Genomic DNA, 22,127 nt, shown 5'->3' with positions numbered 1-22,127 from the left:
GGCAGAAATTCATACATATAACAACTGCCCATTTTACCCAGACATTCACCTTAGTGTAGGAGCACAAAGCTGTAAATAATAGGGTGCACTCGCAAAGTGCCTTAAAAAAGTTAGTTGGGATTTGATTGCACAGCTGATGGCCTAAGCATTGTACTGCTGAGCTCAAGACAGGTTGAGTGCTTTGTGGCACAGACATTTTTAATATAGGCTGTTAGAGCAGAGGACAAAAGGATTAGATAGCTTCAAGATATACTGCACTGAAGCATGGGCTGGACACATGTCATGCTGTGCAGTTGCAGATGGGGTATCAGCACACAGCACAATTCTATTATGACATGTAAGATTTCTATATTATATTCTTGTGTGGTGTACAGCTTCTGGGGATATTACTTCTTTCCTGGGGTAAAACCCATGAGAGGAACCTCATCTGGGTCCCCCCTCATCAGGGAACGGTGTTGGAAAGAGAGAAAAAAAGCAAGAAAGCAAGAAGTGCCATAGATGTGGCAAACTACACCTTAGATTGGAAGCTCCACCAGGCAGAATTTTTCTGTCTTGTGTTTGTACTATGCCTAGCACAATGGGGTTCTGGACTATGATTGGAGTCCCTAGGCAACACAAATACAATATAAATAAATAATAAGACAGTCCGAGAGAGATCCACATGTGGATCTTGGAAGGATCCCACCATTAGCCAAAAGATCATGACTCCTAACCCAGTATTGTTATGGATGTGCATTATAGCGTACCTTAGTAGCTAGCAGCACACAACCCAGAATGTGGGGGCCCTGTACAGATAAGTATACCTTGGGGATGAGATCCAAAATCTGGTAGCACCTTGCAGCATGTCTGCATAAAAGTCAGTATTTAGAAAGAGTGGCAACACATGAGGAAGCTTTTATCCTATTCAAGGTTAAGTATAAAAAAATTTAAAATATGGCTCTGGACAGAGAAAAGTAGCTTCAAAAAAAACCTTAATAACTACTTGCAGTATCCTGGGCGCAGTGTTACGGGGGCTTATATCCTCTATAGATTTGAGCTACTGCAGGGTGACCATCACACACACTTGTGCAGATACGGGATTCCATCCTGCAGAAACCCATGACGTACCACATTGTGGGAGGGCCACAGCAGACGCACACTTAGCACATCATTATACAGGTAGCAATAATAGTAACAGCAATCTTTATGCAGACTCTAGAGCTTTGCTATTTTCCCCAGGCCAGGTCAACTTTAAACAGTCAGAAAGCTGGAATTGAATGAATGAGCCACTTGCTATATGGTGCTAAAATGTGTAAGTGTTGTTGTTATTCTTTATTTGTATTGAAGTAGAACCAACAGGCCCCAATCCAGGATGGGAGCTTCATTGTAATAGGTTCTGTACACAGAGATATCAACGAGAAGCTACCCATCCTAAAGAGATATAAAGTATAGATGAGACACAATATGTGGCTACAACAAGCTCACAGGGAGAGCTATAAGGTAATGGTGAGATGACAAATGCTAAATTCTGCTGGGCTGCTGTGCACTCTACCATACACTTTAAACTGTGTTTAATCAAGCAGCCATCCAACAATGAATGATGACATGAAGAAAGAGCTAAACCGCAAACCGTGGTTCCCCCAAGAGCTGAGATTTCCAGATGCTAAATCACATTTAAGATCACTGAAAATACACAAATGCTTTCCTCATATTATTTTATCCTTTTAAGCAATTGCTATACTAGTCAAAGGACTGTTATGTATGCACAAACTTGAGAGGAAGTGATCAGTAGACTCGTGGATAAGAGGGTAGGTGGCAAACAAGACAATTGTCTATTAAGATGTAGCCCACACTATGAGAAATTTTGAAAACTCCTGCCATAATATATTCAAATTCATCTGAAATTAATTTAGAACAAATTTCAAAAATCCCTTCAAGATAAGAAAAGGCAACTCCCAATAGGAATTGGAAGTTGTGTAAGGAGTTAGACTCTCTACTGCCTGACATACCTCCCCTCTTACTTTTTCTTTTGGAAATTGGAGACATTTAACAAAAGGAGGCAAGGTAGATAATATAATCATCGTATTGGCTCCACAAATACATACCTTTCCAGGCTTTCCAATGTCAGCACTTTTTAACAGAAAGCACAGTGGTGTGTCAGGGGACCTGTGTGTTCTCTTTGCTCTGATTTGCATTGAATAGCATTATCATCTCCCTTGTCCTCTTTGTCTAGAGCAATATAGCTAAGGCTGCAAGTTTTCTGTTATTTTAATACCAGATTTTCTATTTTATGTCAATTTAACATTTTCCCCATACAAAGGGAAATGATAAGATTGCATACTACATAAAACACTGTTATTGCAAACTGTGTTTACGTATCATTGCCATACATATTATATATTACACACACACACGCACAAAACTACATTAAAGGAACATTACTAAGGGTATAAAGTCAAGAATTAAGGTTGCCTGTGCAACCGTAATTTGGCTTCCAGGTAGTATATATTATGATACATGAGGACCTTTGCCTCATTCAGTGCACAGAAGGGACAATACTCCCTTACTGGGCAATTATTCAATATTTTATTTTATCCTCATTGTTCTGTGTGTGGTCTCATGCCTTATTTACTAAATACTATTCAAACCCTGCTCTGAAGACAGAATTATTAACTTCCTTTTGGACTTTTCTATGGTGCTCATCGCTAGAGTATCTATCAATTCATCAATGCTTGTGAGATGAAGAGCTATTTTCTCCAATTTACAGAAGGGGAACTGAAGCATAGAGAGATTAAGGTCAGAAGTATCCCCGATTTTGGGATGCTCGGGACCTAATTTTTCAGAGAACTTGGCATTATGTATTCGGTGAAAGCACAGCTCTCACTGACTTCAATTGCAGCTGTGAGCGCTCAGCACTTCTGCAGATCAGACTCTAGTATCTCAAATTGGACACCCAGAAAATGAGGAACACACAATTAATGACACCCATGAAAAGTTTGGTTGATTACTTGCCCCGCATCACATGGGAGTTCTGACAGAGAGGGATAAAATCCAATTCTCCAGGCCAGCATTTGACTGCCTTAACTATGAGACCATCCTTTCTCTTACTGGAGTCCCCGCCCCTACACACCTACCAACCTTTGTGTCAAATGAGGCATGGGGTCCTACAGACAAGAGTATGACACAACTCTGATTCACCCCCATCCTGAGCAGTGAATGAGGCAGCAGTCCTGTGGAAAAACTAGTATGTGATTATGTAATTAAAGACTGTATCAGATCTGGCTTTTGTTTCCTCAAATTCGAACCAGACAACTTCTTGCACTCTGCATGGATCTATGACTACCAATGGATTCTATGACTGCATGGATCCAGTCATAGAAAGCACAGCAGAGACAGTCTCTCTGCTCTTAGCTCTGGTGATCAGTCCCAGACCTGGCAAGTCAGAGATGCAATTTTAGGGAAAGTCCTATTCAACCCCTGGCATAAGCATGCTCAGGGGCAGATGGAAACTTCAGGGAATTTAGCTGCTAAAAATCTAAGAAATTCCTATTATGTTCAAACTATGATTTGTCAAAGGCTTATAACTTTGCCAAATTTTGGCAAATTTTCATGAGGACAGTAAAAGGCATATCCCAGACACAAAGGCCTCCCTCCAGCAAATTGCAAAACCCTGCTCCAAAGCATGGAGGCACCAGAGCTTTTCAAAGAAAAGGTTGTCAGGATTTTTTTTAACATGGACAAGACCATGTATTTTTCTCTGGCCTTATTCTCAGAAATGGCTGGAACGTTCTGGCTGATATTTTTCACAAAATTATGCCTGAAATTTCAGCTCAAAGTGTTAAAGTTTGGCAAAGTTATAAGTAACTGAAAACAGGGTCCTATAATGAAAAGTGTTGGGCAACCTTAATAATAATTAGTGCTATCAGCTCCACCTATAATATTAATTGACATGAATTTACTATTAGCAGTTTTCGGTAATATGATCATGATAAAAAACACACTGTCACACACTTGGCTGCAAAAAATGCTTGTGTGTACCAGGCAATGAAACACAACTAGTCTCCCAAAAACACATTTCTAATAGCAGTCATTGAGAGTAGCAAAGAGATTAATGGATTGTAAAGACAAATGTATGTTATGACCAGGGGAGTGTGTGTGAGAGAGAGAGAGAGAGAGAGCGCCAAATTCACTCTGTAGAGCAGAGTATAATCAGGTTCTGTGTGGCTGAAATACCAGAGGGGTTAGGGAGCTAAAATCTACATTTTCTTGCCAACCTCAAGCATGCAAAAAAGACTGAATCATTTCCCTCTCCATAAAAACAAAATCTCCAGAGATTAACTTTAAAATCATGAGATTTTTAAAAAAATACTCAATTGAGAGTTCTTTTTATATGCATTCTTGTTTAATGAAAATCAGAGATTCACATGACTCCATTATCTGGGGCTTTATGAAAAACATATTTTGTGAGATCCATGATAACATAATAAGAGTTGGCAATACTGCTTGACCATGAAGGGCCAGTGAGCAGGACTGCTACACGTCCATTCTCTTCACCAGCTCCCTCCTAAAACTACTATTCCAGCAGCTGCAGTCCCTCTGGTTCACTTACATGGGCTTTGGGGCCAAGAGATCTGTGGACACATGAATCCAGTGGACCCTCCCCTGCCCTTTGCCTGGCCTATTGTAATCATGGCCTCTGTGCTAGCACTATACATGGATGGGGCAGAAACCCTTTGTGTAATATATAAGGGATGCAAATTCACCTCTATTCAGCCACTTCACCTGTGGGGCTTAAGTGGGTGCATAAAGCCAGCAACATGGGTAGATTTCACCCCTAACCATTTAGAATTAAGCCCACTGCATGGACCTTATGTAAGCACAGTATAACGTAAGAGAAATTTAGTTAGTATCCATTTAGATTTTAACAGCTATAGCATCTTACAATGACCTGGCTGGTTTCCAGAGAGCACGTCCTGGGAGACCATCCAAACAAGAATGATAAACAGGGCAATGAACCGACATGTTCATGTCAGTGTGAGGAGGACAGGCGAGATTTCAAGTTGCCAGCATTGCTTGGGTGATAAAAGGACATTTAATAGTAACCTACTATAAAACCCAAATTAGAGATTTGAAAGCCAAACTGGAATCAAATTGGCAAATACCTAGACAGCAGCACAAATGTAAATCATTGTAGAATCACAGATATGTAGGACTGGAAGGGACCTAGAGAGGTCATCTAGTCCAGCCCCCTGCCCTGAGGCAGGACCAACTATACCTAGATCATCCCTGACAGGTGTTGGTCTAGCCTTAAAAACCTGCAATGATGGGGATTCCACAACCTCCCTTGGAAGCCTATTCGAGTGCTTTACTATCTTTATAGTTAGAAAGGTTTCCTTAATATCTAACTTAAATCTTCCTTGCTGTAGATTAAGCCCATTATGTCTAGTCTTACCTTCAGTAGCCATGGAGAACAATTTATCACTGTCCTCTTTATAACAGCCCTGAAAAAATTTGAAGACTTATCAAATCCCGTCTCCTTCTCTCAAAACTAAACATGCCCAGGTTTTTTAACTTTTCCTCATACGTCAGGTTTTGTAAACTTTCTATTATTTTCATTGCTCTACAATTTGTCCACATTTTTCTTAAAGATCTGGTGCCCAGAACTGGACACAGTACTCAGCTGAGACCTCATCAATGCTGAGTAGAGCAGGACAATTACTTTCCATGTCTTACATAACACACTCCTAGTAATACACCCCAGAATTATATTAGCCTTTTTTACAACTATCATATTGATGACTCTCATTCAATTTTTGATCCACTATAAACCCCAGATTCTTTTCAGTACCACTACCATATAGTCAGTTATTCCCCATTTTGTAGTTGTGCATTTGATTTTTCCTTCCTAAGTGTAGTATTCTGCACTTGTCTTTATTGAATCCTATCTTGTTGATTTCAGACACATTCTCTAATTTGTCATGGTCTTTTTTAATTCTAACCCTGTCCTTCAAAGTGCTAGTAATCCCTCCCAGCTTGGTGTCAACCACAAATTTTATAATATATATACATTTTATTTTATCCATCACTCTCATTTGCTAGGGGAGGGAGAGTTTATCTGATTTATGTATCCTGTTTGTAAAATCTTGTGCAAAAACAGCAGTTAGGAATTCTAAATACACAGTCCTGTATGCAGTTGTGCACAATCATACTGAACAGTAGCTTTAAAGTTAGCAGTATATGATAAGTGGAGTTGCACACCAGGGAGATATAAAAGCAGTACTCTGGGATCTGCACTAGCTTGTAGTTGGAATGCAAAGTATTAATTTTATCCTATAAAGCTAGAGGGGCCAATTTTTTTAAAGGCTTAGCAACCACCTTGGGGGCTTGATTTGCAAAAATTCTCCACATCCAAATCACTTGGAAAATCTGGCCATTTATTGTGGTCCCTAAATGAAAGATGAGTTCTTTGAAAACCTGAGCTTGACTTTGCTTGATGGGCTCTTAAAAACATGACTCTATATGTTTTGAGACCTGGTAATGTGAGAGATTGCTTCTCCATCCATTCCATATGCCAGTGGTGTGATCAGCAGGGGCACTCACTCTGTGCTCCCTCAGTAGGAATAAGCAGCAGCTGCAGGCATCCTCAGCGCTGGAACTTGCGCCATCCTTGGTTTGCCAGAGCCCAGGTTTGTTAGCATTCCTGGAGAAGATTCTCTCTTTTCTCAGGCTGTTGAGAAGTGAAAGGTCTATGGGCTGAAAATTGCCCTGTGGGCAGAGGTTTTGTATTATTTTTTGTGTTTCATTTATAGGATAGGAATCCAGTTTACATAGTTATGCTTATATAGATACTTTATTTTGTATTAATTTGAATTTAAAAAAAAAACCCTCAAACAATCTGCAGTAAGCAGTTTCACTTAAATTGGTGTCCTGCCCATTGACCTTCAGCCTCAGAGTGTTCCTTCTGGTTCAGTCACTATGCTATCCTGTTTCTTCCTTTTACTTTCAGTTACCTATAAGCTCCTTTGCTGTTAAGAATTTTCCATGAAGTCTTTACATGAAATAAAGTGTTAACCATCAACCCCCTGCTCTCTCCCCCTTGCTGCCAGATGCTTCATGCTGGCTGGAAGACAGTGGGGGAACCGAGAGTGCAGAGGAGGAGAGCACTATGACTGCCTGCGGACTTTGTCACAGTGGCCTGGTGACAGTAAGACACATTGCAATGGAAGCCCTGCTGTCTAAATATCAAGTAGGGAGATATAATTACGTCTGAATACAGTGTTACTGAGACCATTACTTGAACACTGTGTCCACTTCAAAAAGGCTGTTGACAAATTGGAGAGACTTAAAAAAACAGCTACAAGAAAGACTCAAGGTCTGGAAAAGCTTCCTTACAATGAGATGTTAAAGAAGCTCCAACCACTTAATTTATCCAAGCAAAGGTTAAGAGGTGAATTCATCATGGTCTACAAATACCTACACATGGGGTGAAGATTTCTGATGATAGAGGATTCTTTAATCAAGCAGACAAAGGCATACAAAAGTTTGGAAGTAGGAGCTAGACAAATTCAGACTATAAATAAGGTGCATATTGTTTAACAGTGATGTAATTAACCAATGGAACAACTTATCCAAAGATATAGCAGCTTTTCCATCATGTGACATCTTTAAATCATGTTTGGATGTCTTTCTAAAATATATGGGATAGCTCAGACATGTTATGAGCTCAATGCAGGAATCATTTGGTGAAAATTCTATGGCCTGTGTTATCCAGACTAGATGATTATAATGGTCCCTTCTGGCCTTAAAAATTTATGAATCCATGACTCCTTGCATCTGTAGCAGGATACACAATAATCCAGTGGGAATGAGGAGATAGGGGCAAGACTGCAGATTTGAGTACCTCATGTGACACTTGGCAATTCTACATTTCCTTCTTGTTCTCATCAGGGTGAGTAAAAAACCCTTCTTAATGGCAGAAGTGGAGATGAAAAGCAGCACCCTGACTCACTTATGCCAAAAGCCATCACGGGTCACAAATTGCTAACAATAAACTATAGCAAGCTTTCGATACCACTTTATACCTTCTCCTTCCCTCATTAAAACTCAGCTTCCACTGTGAAAGCAATAAATTCTAGTAATAGGAATTTGGTATTTGATTACTTTTCTTCTACTGTTGGGGAAACTAGTGGTCTAAAGAACTAATGTTTTTGTATCTATCCAAAATACATTTTTATCTAGTCAAATTAATTATTAGGATATTTGAATAGTACAAAGCATAAAATGGGGAAAACAAGAAAAGTAGACAAACTGATAAAGACCCAATTACTTTATTACTTTGCGTTCTCAAAAAAACCACCAATTAAAATTCCACATTTTAAAAAAAGATAAAATTCCAATCAATATTCCTATATTTCATATTTTAGACAAAGACTGATGAAAAGTCATCAGAAAGACAAGCATCAGTTCTTTGCTTAGAACTCCATTCTGCAGTTCAGAAAACTAAATTTACCTTTTCCAGCATTTATTTGCTTATTAATAGCCTTCAGGAAACATACTGTTAGCTACATTTTTATGGGACAGCTTCTTGATTGCTTGCTTTATTTAATCTCTGTGGAAAGGATAATTTGGACCAAGAAAAAATTTTTGTTCTCTTATTATTTTAATATTACTTATTATTTCTATTATAGTTGTGCAAAGAGGCCACAATAGGGGTTCAGGCCTTCATTGTACTAAGCACTGTGCACAAATAAAATAAAGAGTCCCTGCCCCAAAGACCTGACAATTTATAAATATAATAAAACAACAACAGGTGGATTACATAAATAAATGAGCACGGGCGAAACAAAGGGGAGTGGATCCTGAACAGTTTAACAAGAAGTGTCAGAACATCAACTACCTTGACACTGATGAGTGATTTTGTGATTTTTAGGCATCACAAAAGAGATTCTTGTTTTGGGGAGGGAGTTCTGAGATGGTTTTTGGTGGTGTGTACATGTGTGTTTCTGTTTTGCCAGCAAGGTATATGTGGTGAGGGAGGGAAATCTTCATTATTGCTTCCTCTATTTGCTTTTCCTTTTCCCAGTTTCTTTTCTTGCTTTATATCTTCATTTACATTATTTCTGGGCTTGGAAGAATTAGATTTTTATCAGTAAATGTTGGTAAACACATTTACGGTACACACAAACAGACAAAATATTTCTATCAATAATAAACTAAATTTACAGATAGGCAAAGTAAGAAAAATCCTCCTTGAGGACTTAGAGTGTGATTTAAGGATATTTACTTTCTATATTTTGATATGTGATTTGACAATTTGTGTTTCAACGGTTTTAAGGTTTTAACTTTTTGACTCTCAATGTCTACTGTCATTAAATAATTGTCTGAGCTGCCCAATAATTTCGCGCAACTCTTGAAATTTAAATGAAAACTTTTTTAAAATGCTTAAAACCCACAATTTTCCACAACTGTGAAAAAAATTTTAAAAAATTAAAATGCTTAAGAATATAAGAATGGTCAGACCAATAAGGTACCTGGAATGAACAGAAGAGGCAATCACCAAGTGATCCATCCCCCATTGCCTACTCCCAGCCTCTGGCAAACAGAGGCTAAGGACACTTCAGATCATGGTTTTGCAACCCTGCCCGTTCTGGCTAATAGCCATTGATCCTCCATGAACTTATCTAGTTCTTTTTTTAACCCTGTTATAGTCTTGGCCTTCACAAAATCCTCTGGCAAACAGTTCCACAGGTTGACTGTGCATTGGATGAAGAAATACTTCTGTTTGTTCAACTTCATTTTAAAATGCTGCCTATTAATTTCATTTGGTGACCCCTAGTTCTTGTATTATGAGGAGTAAATAACACTTCCTTCCTTACTTTCTCCATAACAGTCACAATTTAATAGACCTATATCATATCCCCCGCAGTTGTCTCTTTTCCAAGCTGAGAAGTCCCAATCTTATTTCTCTCTCCTCATATTGAAGCTGTTCCACAATCATGTTTGTTGCCCTTTTCTGTACCTTTTCCAATAACAAACATTGATATTATCCATCAAAATAATAAAAAAATAAAATTGAATTCTGCCAAACCTAATTATTTCCCAAGGCTTTTTCAGTAGGATGGTGTGTTGCATTTTTCTGTTCTTCATTTCTCTACTCTGAGGGCCAGATTTTCAAAAGCATATTCAGGAGCAAATCCTGAAAACCAGAGATGCATGAAAAGTCCATTTTCGAAGGGTCACATGCAAAGCAGGTTTGAATGGAAAGATGGACATAGGCAAACAAGCAGGGCAGAAGGCATGGTCTCAAGAATCAGCAAAGACCACTTCTTTCAGAATCAAAAGAGCTACACTGAGCCAAGAAGGCAGGAGGGGCTTGGGAAAGCCCATGTGGAGAAGGCCTCTGAGCAACCTTCCACTGGATGCAGCTGAAGGTCAAAATTAGGCAAGAACTGAGCAGAGATAGGCCCCTCCATTTTAACTTTTAAAACGTTTAATATTTTACTCTTTTAGCAGCTCATGCCTGCATTACATGCTTGGACTCAAGATAATGCTGAGTGGGAACTGCAGCCTCAGGCCAGGTACGTAATAGGATTTAATATTTTTCTTCCCTCTCTTGTGCCTTTGTCTAGGATACAGTGATTGATGCCCAGCCAGGGTCTATGATGTCTCCCTCCAGCTCAGTTATTTCCTCCATCTCTTCCAGGCTATACATGGGCAGTGGTCCCATAGGAGCCATTCTAAGTCTGTAGTGGGAACAAGACGGCAAGGAACGGGCCTCGCAGTACCACAGAAAGGTATCATGGGGTGACATTTTGTCATTGACTTTAATGGAGCCAGGATTTCACCCTCAGTGATAAAGGAGTGGTTCCTCAAAGTGCACTTCTCTTTTTGGGTTTTCACTTCAAGTGCAGCTGTTCTTCTGCTCTATTGCATATGTCTGTTTTTTCTCCCATCAGCAACATAGTCAGAAATACAGGAAAGTGATCCCTTTAAAATGAATCTAAGATGTGGCTTCAGTGTAATCTCTGTATGTCTCGGTGGTATATTCTGATTCAGTGTTTTCCTGAAATAATATCAACGCATGTGGAGGAAGGGAGTGAGATTTCACAGATGATTAGAGATGAAGAAAATCAAAACGCTGAATATGAACTATGAGAAAGTCTGGATCCAGAATCAGTTTCAAACTTTGCAGCTCTGTCCCATCTTTATAGATAGGTACCTCCATTTCTAATTAAACTATGATTTTGGGTCCAAATCCTGAAGTAATGAAGTAAAATTCCCACTGAAATCAATTAAAAGCTTTGCCTGATCTGGGCAAAAATATGTATTCCTTTCTGTGATTCACACAGTAGCATTGCTCAACTGGTGATCATTCAAAATAGCATTGACTATCTATCAAGGCATTAATATAAAACTATTAAGTCATATGATCCTGTAGCAGACAACTAGATTCCATTTGGCAATCCAAGAGTTTAATAAAAGAGTTTAATTAAAAAAACCACATATGAAGGAATGTGAATTATCAACAGTTGAGCAATGCTACTGTGTGAATCACAGAAAGGAATACATATTTTTGCCCAGATCAGGCATGTGAAGAAAGAGATAGAGCTGACCCTCTCTGAACTAGTTCAGTCTGTTTGAACAAGGTGTATCACTATAAGCCCAGCAGTTTATGCTCCATGCACTGCTTACTACTGCCAGTATCTCAGTGGAATCCCTACAGCCTGAAGCCCTGAGGGGAAAGAGCTCTCTTACTCACTCTGTTAGTGAAAAGGAAAAAATGCTGCTATAGAAGTGAATTTGCGTCGGCTACCTATCCCCAGTTACTCTAGTGAAGCTTGGGAAGCCACCATAACTAAACATGAACTTGGTTTTTGTGGGAGTACTGGGCTCCTGGAGAGAGTCAAAGAGGGGGAAGAGCTCTTACTTTGTGGTAAAAGCTCTTTTCCAGGCACTCAGGATTCTATGTGAGGGTCCTAAACGCTTGATTCCCCTCCCTTTGAGACACCACGGTGAGAGACAAGGCAAACTGAGGACTTCACCGTAAGATGGCACAGACTGAGGGCTTTGCAGTGAGGGGCAGCAGCAGAGCTGAGGGGGCTCTGGTGAGGCCCTTCCTACCACTCACCTTAATAAAGCTGAATCACTAAACTGGATTAGGTTGTGGCACCTCCCAGCAGGACCAGGTAAGCAGCTCCCTTGGGACTAGAAACAGATCCACAAAGAAACCCTGCTGTTCACCAATCCAAACAGTCAGTGGGGTTTGGTGGATAGGTGATATGGTGTAGGCAAGAGCCTGCTACCTGTGAGTCACTGTCACTGGCATGTAAGGAGGGAGTTTGATGGACTACTGCCAAAGTTATGGGGGGGGGGGGAGAGAGGGTAATTTGCTCTTCATGTGCATACACACACACACACATAGTGTTGCTGTGTTTTCCCAAGTTCATGACTGTGTTCCCTTTCCCTTAATAAAGACTTCCTTGTTTGTACACATTCTCAAAGTGCTGGCAAGTGGGAAGTTCTGCCTGTTAGGACACGGAAGGAGGATGCATTTCGCTTTTCCAGGTCTCTGGGATGAGTCATGAGACAGTTTAGTTATCTGTCATAAGGGATCCCAGATACACTGAACCAGACCTTTCTGCTGCCGTTTGCCACATAGCAGCAGGGTTACATCAGCTTGCTCTATTCACTTTTTGAATCTAGCACAAACAACAAAAACCAATAAAGAGGGATATTTGTTAACACATGTATCATTTTGCACATTGCTACACAAATCTGTTTGCACCTAATACACCCCAGAAAATTATTCTCCTGCCATCCTCCAGCCCCACCTCCTTATTACTTACAATTATTTATTATTTGTATCATCACAGTGCTTAGAACCCCAGTCATAGACTGGGACCCAGTGTCCTAGACAGAACAAAGAGTTGATCCCTGCTCCAAAGAGCTTACAGTCTAAATATAAGATCAACAGACAGATAGGCGAGAACAAAGAAACAATGAGACTTTATTGGTGAGTATGCTAGACTGTGGTTTGTCCACCACATTGCCTTCCTTTTTTCTGTGTTCCCCCACTGTATTTCTCTCTGAAGCTGTCAATTAGTGTGTTTCCTTAAAAATAGAGCAACCACCCCTCAGGCAGTCCTTCAGCTCCTTGTGCAGCTTCATATTCTTTCTACTCTGCTCACCCAACAAACAAACAAACGATCCAAAATGCTTCCGTTTGCAGATCTCCTCATGCCTTCAGGAGTGAAGCTTTTGGATGGACTCATGGAGTGCCATGCAGTAACTTCCTCTAGTATATTTATTTTCCCCGTCTTCCCTGAAGACTTTTTCTCTTCTGTCATTACTTGCTTCCGTTGTCCTTGGTTAAGAGCTATCCATTGAGGGCAGACCACTGTCATAGGGAAACAGACTCACACTCTGGTGTGATCTTGAAAATTATTTCAATATAATAGAAGATCTTTAATGATTTCATAATCAGCTAAAGTTGCTGCATCATCCTCTGGCTTGTCAGATAATCCAGCACAGCTCTGCTGCATAAATGGTAGCAGGGGAAGAGAGAGAAGACAGGGGACTTGCATAATTTGAGTCTAAAATACTACACAATACGAATACTGAGCTCTGCTCAGAGTGTGTGACTCTAGTCCTTTGGGTGTGACTCATGGTCCTTTCTGGCACCTTGTTAATTTTTTTTTGTGATCTTCAATTCATAAACACATAGTTGTCTGCTCATCTCTAATACCATAGGCCTGGCTTGACATGTAATTGGACAAGGGTGAGGCCACATTTTTTGGGAGACAGAATTAGGGAGGAATATGGACCAGCAGGCTGGAAACAGATTATCTGTACTAGCTAAAATAAGGGAGAACACCCAGGGAACCATTTCCAGTGGACAAAATAACAATGGATAAAATATGCCTGGAACATAAGATGAGGCAAAGAGTAAGTCGTGCACACACAGTGTAAGGACAGAGCATGCTGTACAGAGAGATTGGTTCCTCCAAAGTGACCAAGCCAATCCCAAAACATGTGATGCAGTGTATAGTAAATACAATGTAATGTGTAAATGTATATAAAGAAAGAGGTTTTCTGTGTAATTGTGGATGTGTGGTATGCCCTACACCCACCCCTTATTCTTGAATCTAGGGTGACCAGATAGCAAGAGTGAAAAATCAGGACGGGGTGAGCAGTAATAGATGCCTATATAAGACAAAGCCCCGACTATCAAGACTGTCCCTATAAAATCGGGACATCTGGTTACCTTACTTGAGTCTGATCAACTCAGCATAGCTTTTCAGTATGCCAGATAAGAAACCTGAGTGCCAAGACTGGAGCTGAACTGAGTTCTTGAAGAATTGAGTGGAAGAGGTCTTGGGGGCACCCCAACATAGCAATGCCGTGACTCAGATATCACTTGTCTGGAGCAGGTCAACGAAACACAGTGACAAGCCCAGAATAAACCCTGGCTCCACTCATCTGGAGTAGGTTAAGTATACACCTGTTGGTGTGAGGGTAGCTACCTAACAGTAAGGAAAATGGCATTGGAAGGATTTAAGGGTTTAAATATGAAAAAGTTAGTACCATGCTTGAGAAGTAGGTTAAATCTAAGGGTGGACCCTATGAAATCCCCAGAGAAGTATTAGGAGGAGACTGGCACTGGGTAAAGAAGGAACTCCAGAGAGTAGTATCAGATTTAAAAAAAAAAAAAAGATTGATTTGCAAAGCACGGCAAAAGTCTGGTAAATGCCATAAATAAATAAATTATTGCCAGAGCACAGCAAAGTTCTGTTAAATGCCACTGGAGTTTTCAAAAAACAGGACCCATTGGCAGCCATGAAAAAAATAGTATCTAGGGGATTTTTTGTCCGAAGGCAAAGAAAGCCCAAATCAAGGCAACAATTTCACAAGAATTATTTCTGGTGGCTAAAATTTGACAAACAAAATATGCCACCTTAAGAAATGAATGCAAAAAGCATAAAAGCAAATCAAAGTTATAAGGAAAAAAAACTAAATGGAAAAAATTCCTGAAAGGTCACTAAGAAAATAATGACTTTTACCTGTTTGCATAAATCCAAAGTAAAAAGCAGCCATCCTTCAAGGACTGTATTTAGTGAGTACGGCTTTGCAAACAAAGTGTACTACGTTAAAAAATAAGTGCAAAAACATAAAATAAACTTAACACTACCAAAAAAGTGGACTAAAAATGTGTTATTCTGAAAAATAAAATAAAAAGTTAGTCCCCAAATTTAGTACTTAGTCTTAAAAAGTGTGTTATTAAACAATGAAACACTAAAGAAATTTTAAAAGATCCGTGCAGTTAAAAAAAAACAACTTTTGCACAAATTAACACTGCAAAGCTCGGAGAGGACTAAATAGTCAGAGGTATTAAAAATAATAAAGCATTAAGAATATCTTAAAATGTTATAAACAAAAAGAATCCCTGGTTTAATAAAAAAACCCAGTTATGGCAGTATAACTTGGAGTAGTTATGCCTGGGGAAATTGGAGTTGAACTGAGTTCTTGGGTAACCAGATGGAATAGGTCTTGGGGGACCCCAAACAACACACACGTAGTTAATTCCATTAACAGCTTATATAAAGTCATGCAACTAAGGTGACATTTGCCAGCCTTGTATTGTTCCCCCGGCTTGCGTGTTTTACCGCTTTCCCCCACCCTCTTTCTATTTTGTCTATTTAGATTGTAAGCTCTTTGGGGCAGGGCCTGTCCACTACTCTGTGTTTGAACAGTGGCAAGCACGATGTAGCCCCATTTCTTGGTTGATCCTAGACACAACTGTAATAAACGTGATTAAAATATGTGCCATGGGATTATCAGAAGCTAGCCTTTGTTTTTGTGTCACCAAGTTGCAAGCGCAAATAGTGGCTGATGTAATTTCGTATGCCCAGTTTAGATAGCTTGGACATTTAAATACTAATGTGGGTCCACAAACCAGGCACTTACATGTCCAGGTGATCTAAACTGTCCCTATAATTATTTGCACTTGCAATCTGTTGGTGTGAAGAAAAAGGTCTGAATATGTCCTGGCTGAAAATCTAGCACTGTATAGCTAAGCTATTTACATTTGCTCAAGCTGTGTATCTATATGTATTTTCCTGGATCTATTAACAGGTCTGTTTTGACCTTGGAAGTGCAAAGAAACCATGACATTTAAGAAAATGCAGTGTAACAGGGACCTGATGTACCGTATATGCAGCAAGCTACATCAGAGAAATCCTACCTTTTATGCTACTAAAAGGCATTGCTACAAAATAAATGGCACGAATCCAGAAGATTTACAAATAATTTATGCAGAAATAGAGTGGTACTGAGTTTTCTGTGTAAGTTATGCATGTTTCTTATTCATTGAATTCCCTTTTTTCCTCCTATACATATTACACAAGTTGTCATCTCTTATTCACATACCACAGGATGCACAATTCAAATAAAGAAGGCAAACTTATACAGTACATGTAAGAGAGGATGGTATTTACATTTGAGGTCTGAATATTTATTAACAGACAACACATTTCAAATGCTTTTTCTTTTCTTTTCTTTTTTTTTTTTTTAAACAGAGTAGTTTGTTTTGACAAGCTTATTGCAAGAAATGCTTATTTGCTCTCCTTTTGCTGAACAGCATGAAGGTTGCACACTGACTGAATGTACAGATTGTTCTCAGAAAGAATCGACAGAGATCCCCCTAGTACACAGGGTGCTCTATACTGGTTTTGAAAATATGGATGTGAGGGGAAACTGCAGCACTTACAGATGAAAGAAGGGGGACACAGAGTGGACCCCCCTAATCATCTCTTTTCCTTCATCACCTTGCTTATTATTCTTTCTTCCCTCCCCCTCTTATCTGATTGCAACCTTATCTTCTAAGTTTGGAGAGTTCCCAATCTCAAATCTGAGGAGAAAGGTGACTTTTTTGAAAGGGAAAGGATGGTAAGGGGAATGGAGTCAAATGGTGAAAGAAGAGAATCCTCATCTCATTCCTTTGTTTTCTCCATCATTTCATCCCTTCTAAGGGGGTTGAAAATAAAAAGATGTAGCCCAGTGATTAGGGCACTAACCTTAGACTCACAAGACCTGGGCTCAAGTCCCTTTTCTGCCATAGATGATCATATTCTTCTCACCTTAGAGAGTTTATGAGTCTATTTCCTATATGACTTTGGGCAAGTCACTTAGTCTCTCTGGAATTATTTTGGGGAAGTTCCACGGCCTATGCTATACAGGAAGTCAGAATAGATTATGACAATGGTCCCTTCTGGCCTGGGAATCTATGAATCTGTGACTCAGTTCCCCCTCTGTACAATTGAAATAATAGCACTTCCCTGCGTCACAGGGCATTGTGAGGATAAATACACAGCGTGTGGACACAAGAGTATTGGGGACCATATAAGTACCTTAGCTGGATGGATAAACTACATCTAGATAGGAAGGATGGTGTTGTGGCCCAACATTATCAAACTATGCTCTCCCGCCAACATAGCTACTGCCTCTCATTTAGGTGGTCTTATTATGTCGGCAGGAGAGCTCTCTCCCATCGACATAATGCAGCTACACAAATCTCTTACAGTGGCACAGATGTACTGACACAGCTGTGCTGCTGTAAATTTTAAGTATAGGCAAGACTTTAGTCTCTTCCAAGCTTCAGTGGCAGGTTAGTTTCAGCTGATTGCCAAGAGAAAATAGCTTTAAAACAGGGAGTGCTCATCATCCAAAACTCCAACTGAACTCAACAGAAATTGTGTGGGTACTTGGTAACGCTGATAATCAGGTCACAAATGTTTAAGAAGGTCAATGTTATAAAGAACTATTAAATAGGCTTCTTCACTAAGAGTTTTGTCTCAACTGTGGCATGCTCCCAAATTTCCCATACTAATTTTCTAAAGAAATAGGCAGGACATTACCTGTAAGTGCAATAAAACCCTAGTGCACAGCCTTGTGTTACAATCATATTTTGAGAATTGAGAAAATAGCATTTCATTGGCTGAGTAGTTAGGAGCACTGTATACACACAGATAGGCTCACAGTACTCAGCTGCCTGGAACAAAGGCAAAACATAGACCTGAATTATTTAACCTTTCTAGCAGCCAACAGAGAAATGCTGTATCATCAAATATACAGTGTCCTTAAGAAATCAGTTAGGATTTATAAACTATAGCTTTTGACCTTGATTCCATGTTCATCTTACTCTGTCTTAATTGCACTTCTGGTTCTTGCAACCATCACTGAAGCTAGGGGGAAGAACGCTTCTTATTTTAATTCAACACAGAATCACTGAGGTTTGCTTGTTAAACTCATTATTCAGCATGAAGAGCCAACCACAAAAGGTGGTACTATGCTACTGAGTCAATGGGATTTTCTCCAGACACAAGAGCCAACACTACAGATGAAACCTTAAAATGAGATTGAAAATGCACCTGAGAATTACCAGCTCATTATTTCATTCTCAGCACAGGTTTGAAAGTACATTTGTTTGAGTTTGTCAGCCACAAACCAAAACTTGAAAAGCAGTGACACTAGCGGTCAGACATTTGCTAGATGATTGAGACCCTCAACTAGCCATTCCCTCCATCCCCCCCTCCAACCCATTTAAAGTGCTTTTATATTTAGAAAGATTATACAAGCAAAAAACAAAAATTAAACATACAGGTACATTTATTATCTTGCTCATAGGATTCAAACATTCTCTCCTCACATGAGTAGTCCCACTAAAATGATGAACGGTATCTGTAATTGAAGTCAATGGAACTACTCGCATGAGTAAGAACTACAGCAACAGACATAATTTTTAAAGTCCCTGGGGCAGGGACTGTCTTTTTGTTTGTCCTGGTCCGTGACTAAGCCTATTGGATGTCAGTTTCCCATTGGAAGAGAAATTAGTAATGTGGTATCAGAGTATTTTCTTAGTGTAATGTGTTTATTTATGCTATAAGCACCAGTCCTTGAAGAGAGGTGATCACAAGTGGCACACAGACAACCCCATTATCCAGTTCCCAAGAAGCAACTCTATTCCAAGAATTGGCTCCAGTTCAAGATTAAGCCAGACAGCAGACTCTCTTGCTAATTCCAACAGTTTCCCCCTAGAGCCTACATCACAACACTAACAATAACAGAGCTCACCTTCCAAGACTGTACACTGCTCTCATGCTAAGAAAAAAGAACTTGTCAGACTATGTGCAGCAGCACCATTTGGTTATGCCAGTCGTAACATATCACATACAAGCTTGGTTCGCCTAAGCATTCATTTGGCTGGCAGTCATAGAAAACACTCCAGAAGTGGACTGACTACCGGATCAGACCCTAACAACTACAATTGATGAACTGGGGGCTGGTAAGATTTGTTTAGGTGAAATTTTACTGTATTAAGTTTTTTTAAAAATGTATTTTGGCTTTTCAAGTAATCTCTGAGGACGACACAGTTAAAGGGTTCTCTAAACCACTGGTTCATAGTCTTTTGCCCCCTACCTAGGACCCTAAACTCAGTCCAATTTCTTGCTGCAACCCACTCCAAATGATTGTGGAAATGGAGTCACACCTAGAAACTATAGATGAAGTTTGGGTGCTGGGTGAGATGGGATAGGGCTGCTGTTGTAGAGATGGTAGGTATCAACTACTGAGAGCACGGGGTCAGGGTACTGGGAATGGTAGATTGCAGGTTGGATTGCTGTGCAGATTATAAATCTGAGATTAAGGCTGGTGGGGGAACTGCGATTGGCTGCTAATGCTGGTGGGGGGTCAGAAATAACAGTCTTAAATATTTGGGGAATTCCAGCTCTCTTCGGCAGGGAACAGGAAGTTAAGTGGTTTAACCTAGTTTGTATTTTATACTACATTTTCAGGAAAATGCTACAATTGAAACCATAAAGCACCCAGATAAGAGTCCTCAGTGAAAGACTATACAATAACATTAAATGATAAACTGCAAATGCATATTGCTGGAAAAACAAAATTAGGAAGGTTCCTCCCCCCCCCAGTTATTTTAAGGAATGTTTCAGAGTTTGGAAAAATCATTTCTGTGAAGAAAAAGGTACAAGGAATTTAGAACCTGAAATGTTTGGTTCCTTGCAGAAAGAGGAAGGGTTTTTTAAAATCATGCTTATTTCCTGGGGATTGATAAAAAGAGTTATTGAATGGGTGGCATCCTACATCCAGCATTTCCCCTTTTTAACTCTTGAGGCATATCATTTCTCTTCTTTAAATTTCCTTTCTGAGAAATATTTCTTGGGTTATACAAGCCAAAATCTGAAAGGTTTAGTAGAACCCACACAAAATGGATTCTTCTAAGCATGGTTTGAGACCCATCACAACATAAATTACCCATTTTGGATTAATTTTGGACTGATATTATTGCCTGATTGATATAATTTCAAATCCATGTAAAATATGGCATATAAAAGAATACAGCCAAAAGTGAGAAACAGGATATCTGAACATGGAAATTTACACAGAAAAATGAGATCTTATATATGTATAGAGCAGTAGCTAAACTACTTTAAATCATATAGATAGTAAAACCTGAGGGAATTGCATCTACCCTACAAAATCCTACCCTGCAGAAAAACCATACATTTTACTATTTGTTTCATGGCAGTTTGCCATAAATCAATATGATCCATTTTACAATACCCTGCGCTTTACTGTATACAGTGGTAACAGGAATCCTTGAACAGTCTTTGCTGACCCATGTGTTTTAAAATTAAGCACTGTGTGATATGCCATAGTAAGGAAATGGAATTACTAGAAGTACTGTAAACAACTGAAAATACACACGCTTTCATCTGTTCCTTTTGGCCAGAGCTAATGAAAACTATAGGTTTTCTTACACAGTAGGTGTACAGTATTTGCTCTTATAGTCAATTATACTGTCATCAACGAAACAAGACAAAGCGCTCAAGAATATAGAACAGGAAAAAAATCCAACATACGCAGAAGGATGGCCTAGATAAACTTAATATGCCTTCTCCATCTGAAAATTTTTGTCTGTTTGTAATAAATATACATTAAGAGTAAAAAATACTAATTTCTTGGATCCACAGGTAAGGATTGTATAATGTAAGGGAGTATACTTCTGAAAATTATTTCCTTTTGTAGTCAGAAGAGTCTACAAAGGATTTGGTTACCGGATGATACAATGGAGAAAGGATGAGTTGAATGGGATCGTATAATTTGGTGCTAAGAGGTACGAGACCTCATGAGATATCTCTTGATAGCAGAATTTAGAAACACAGGCACCTAATAGCTAGGGAATATAGGAGCAAGATTTACTATTAATAGTAATCTCATATAGGCCCCGATCCAGCAAACACTTATGCACATGCTTAACTTTACTACCATGGGTAATCCCATTGACTTAAATGGGAGTGCTCATGGTAATAAAGTTAATTAAGTACATAAAGTGTTTGCAGGAGAAGGGCCATAATGAACAATACACAAATACTTTACTGATATAATCAGAAAGCAAAATTAGTATAAAAACAAATATATCAACTGCACATTCTTTCCAGACAGTCACAAATATATCATATGATATCCTAGTCTCACTCACAGGGTTTTCACATCATCAGACAGAATACAGTAGAGCTGGTCAAAATTTTTTAACAAATGGGATTTTTGGTCAAAAATTATATAATGTCAAACAAAATATTTTGTGAAACATCTTTTTAAAATTTTAAACATTTTTTGCAAACATCACAAAATAATTCAGTATTTCTAAAAAAAAATTCATTTTGAAATAGTGAGAAAATGCCCACTTTGTCTAATTTCCTCCTCACTCCCATAGAAAAGTGTGAGAAAAAATAATATTTTCAATTTTTAAAAGAAGTGTTACTTTTCACTTTTAAAAGTGTTAACACAGAAGTGAAATATTGCTCTCACTGAGAAAATAAATCTTTCACCATTTTTTTATTATTTTCCAACTGACAAACGTTGGAAAAGAGTCACATCTGAGAAAGTCATATTTTACACCCCCCCCCCCCCCCACACACACACACATTCTTAATTTTTCATGCCCTCCCATGAGGAAAAGTTCAAAATGGGGATTTTTTCCATGAAAATTCTTATTTTCTAGCTAGTTCAACAATACAGTAAGAACTGTACAAAAAAGGCTCAGACCTGCAAGGTACTGGGAACAGAGCTGGTCC

The 22,127-nt window shown here is 39.1% G+C and overlaps 1 protein-coding gene across 2 annotated transcripts in view; it reads right to left on the bottom strand.

Annotated features, from left to right (window-relative positions):
• Nucleotides 1-22,127, bottom strand: part of CPNE4 (copine 4) — a 323,296-nt gene that overhangs the window by 200,698 nt on the left and 100,471 nt on the right. The gene's annotated exons all lie outside the window — the stretch shown is intronic.

The sequence above is a fragment of the Emydura macquarii genome, unplaced genomic scaffold (assembly GCF_026122565.2).
Source record: "Emydura macquarii macquarii isolate MOO-44397 ecotype Brisbane River unplaced genomic scaffold, CSIRO-AGI_Emac_v2 contig_2422, whole genome shotgun sequence".
Classification (NCBI taxonomy): Eukaryota; Metazoa; Chordata; order Testudines; family Chelidae; genus Emydura; species Emydura macquarii.
The sequence above is the reverse complement of the archived record's forward strand: the minus strand, read 5'-3'. Positions and strand labels throughout refer to the sequence as shown.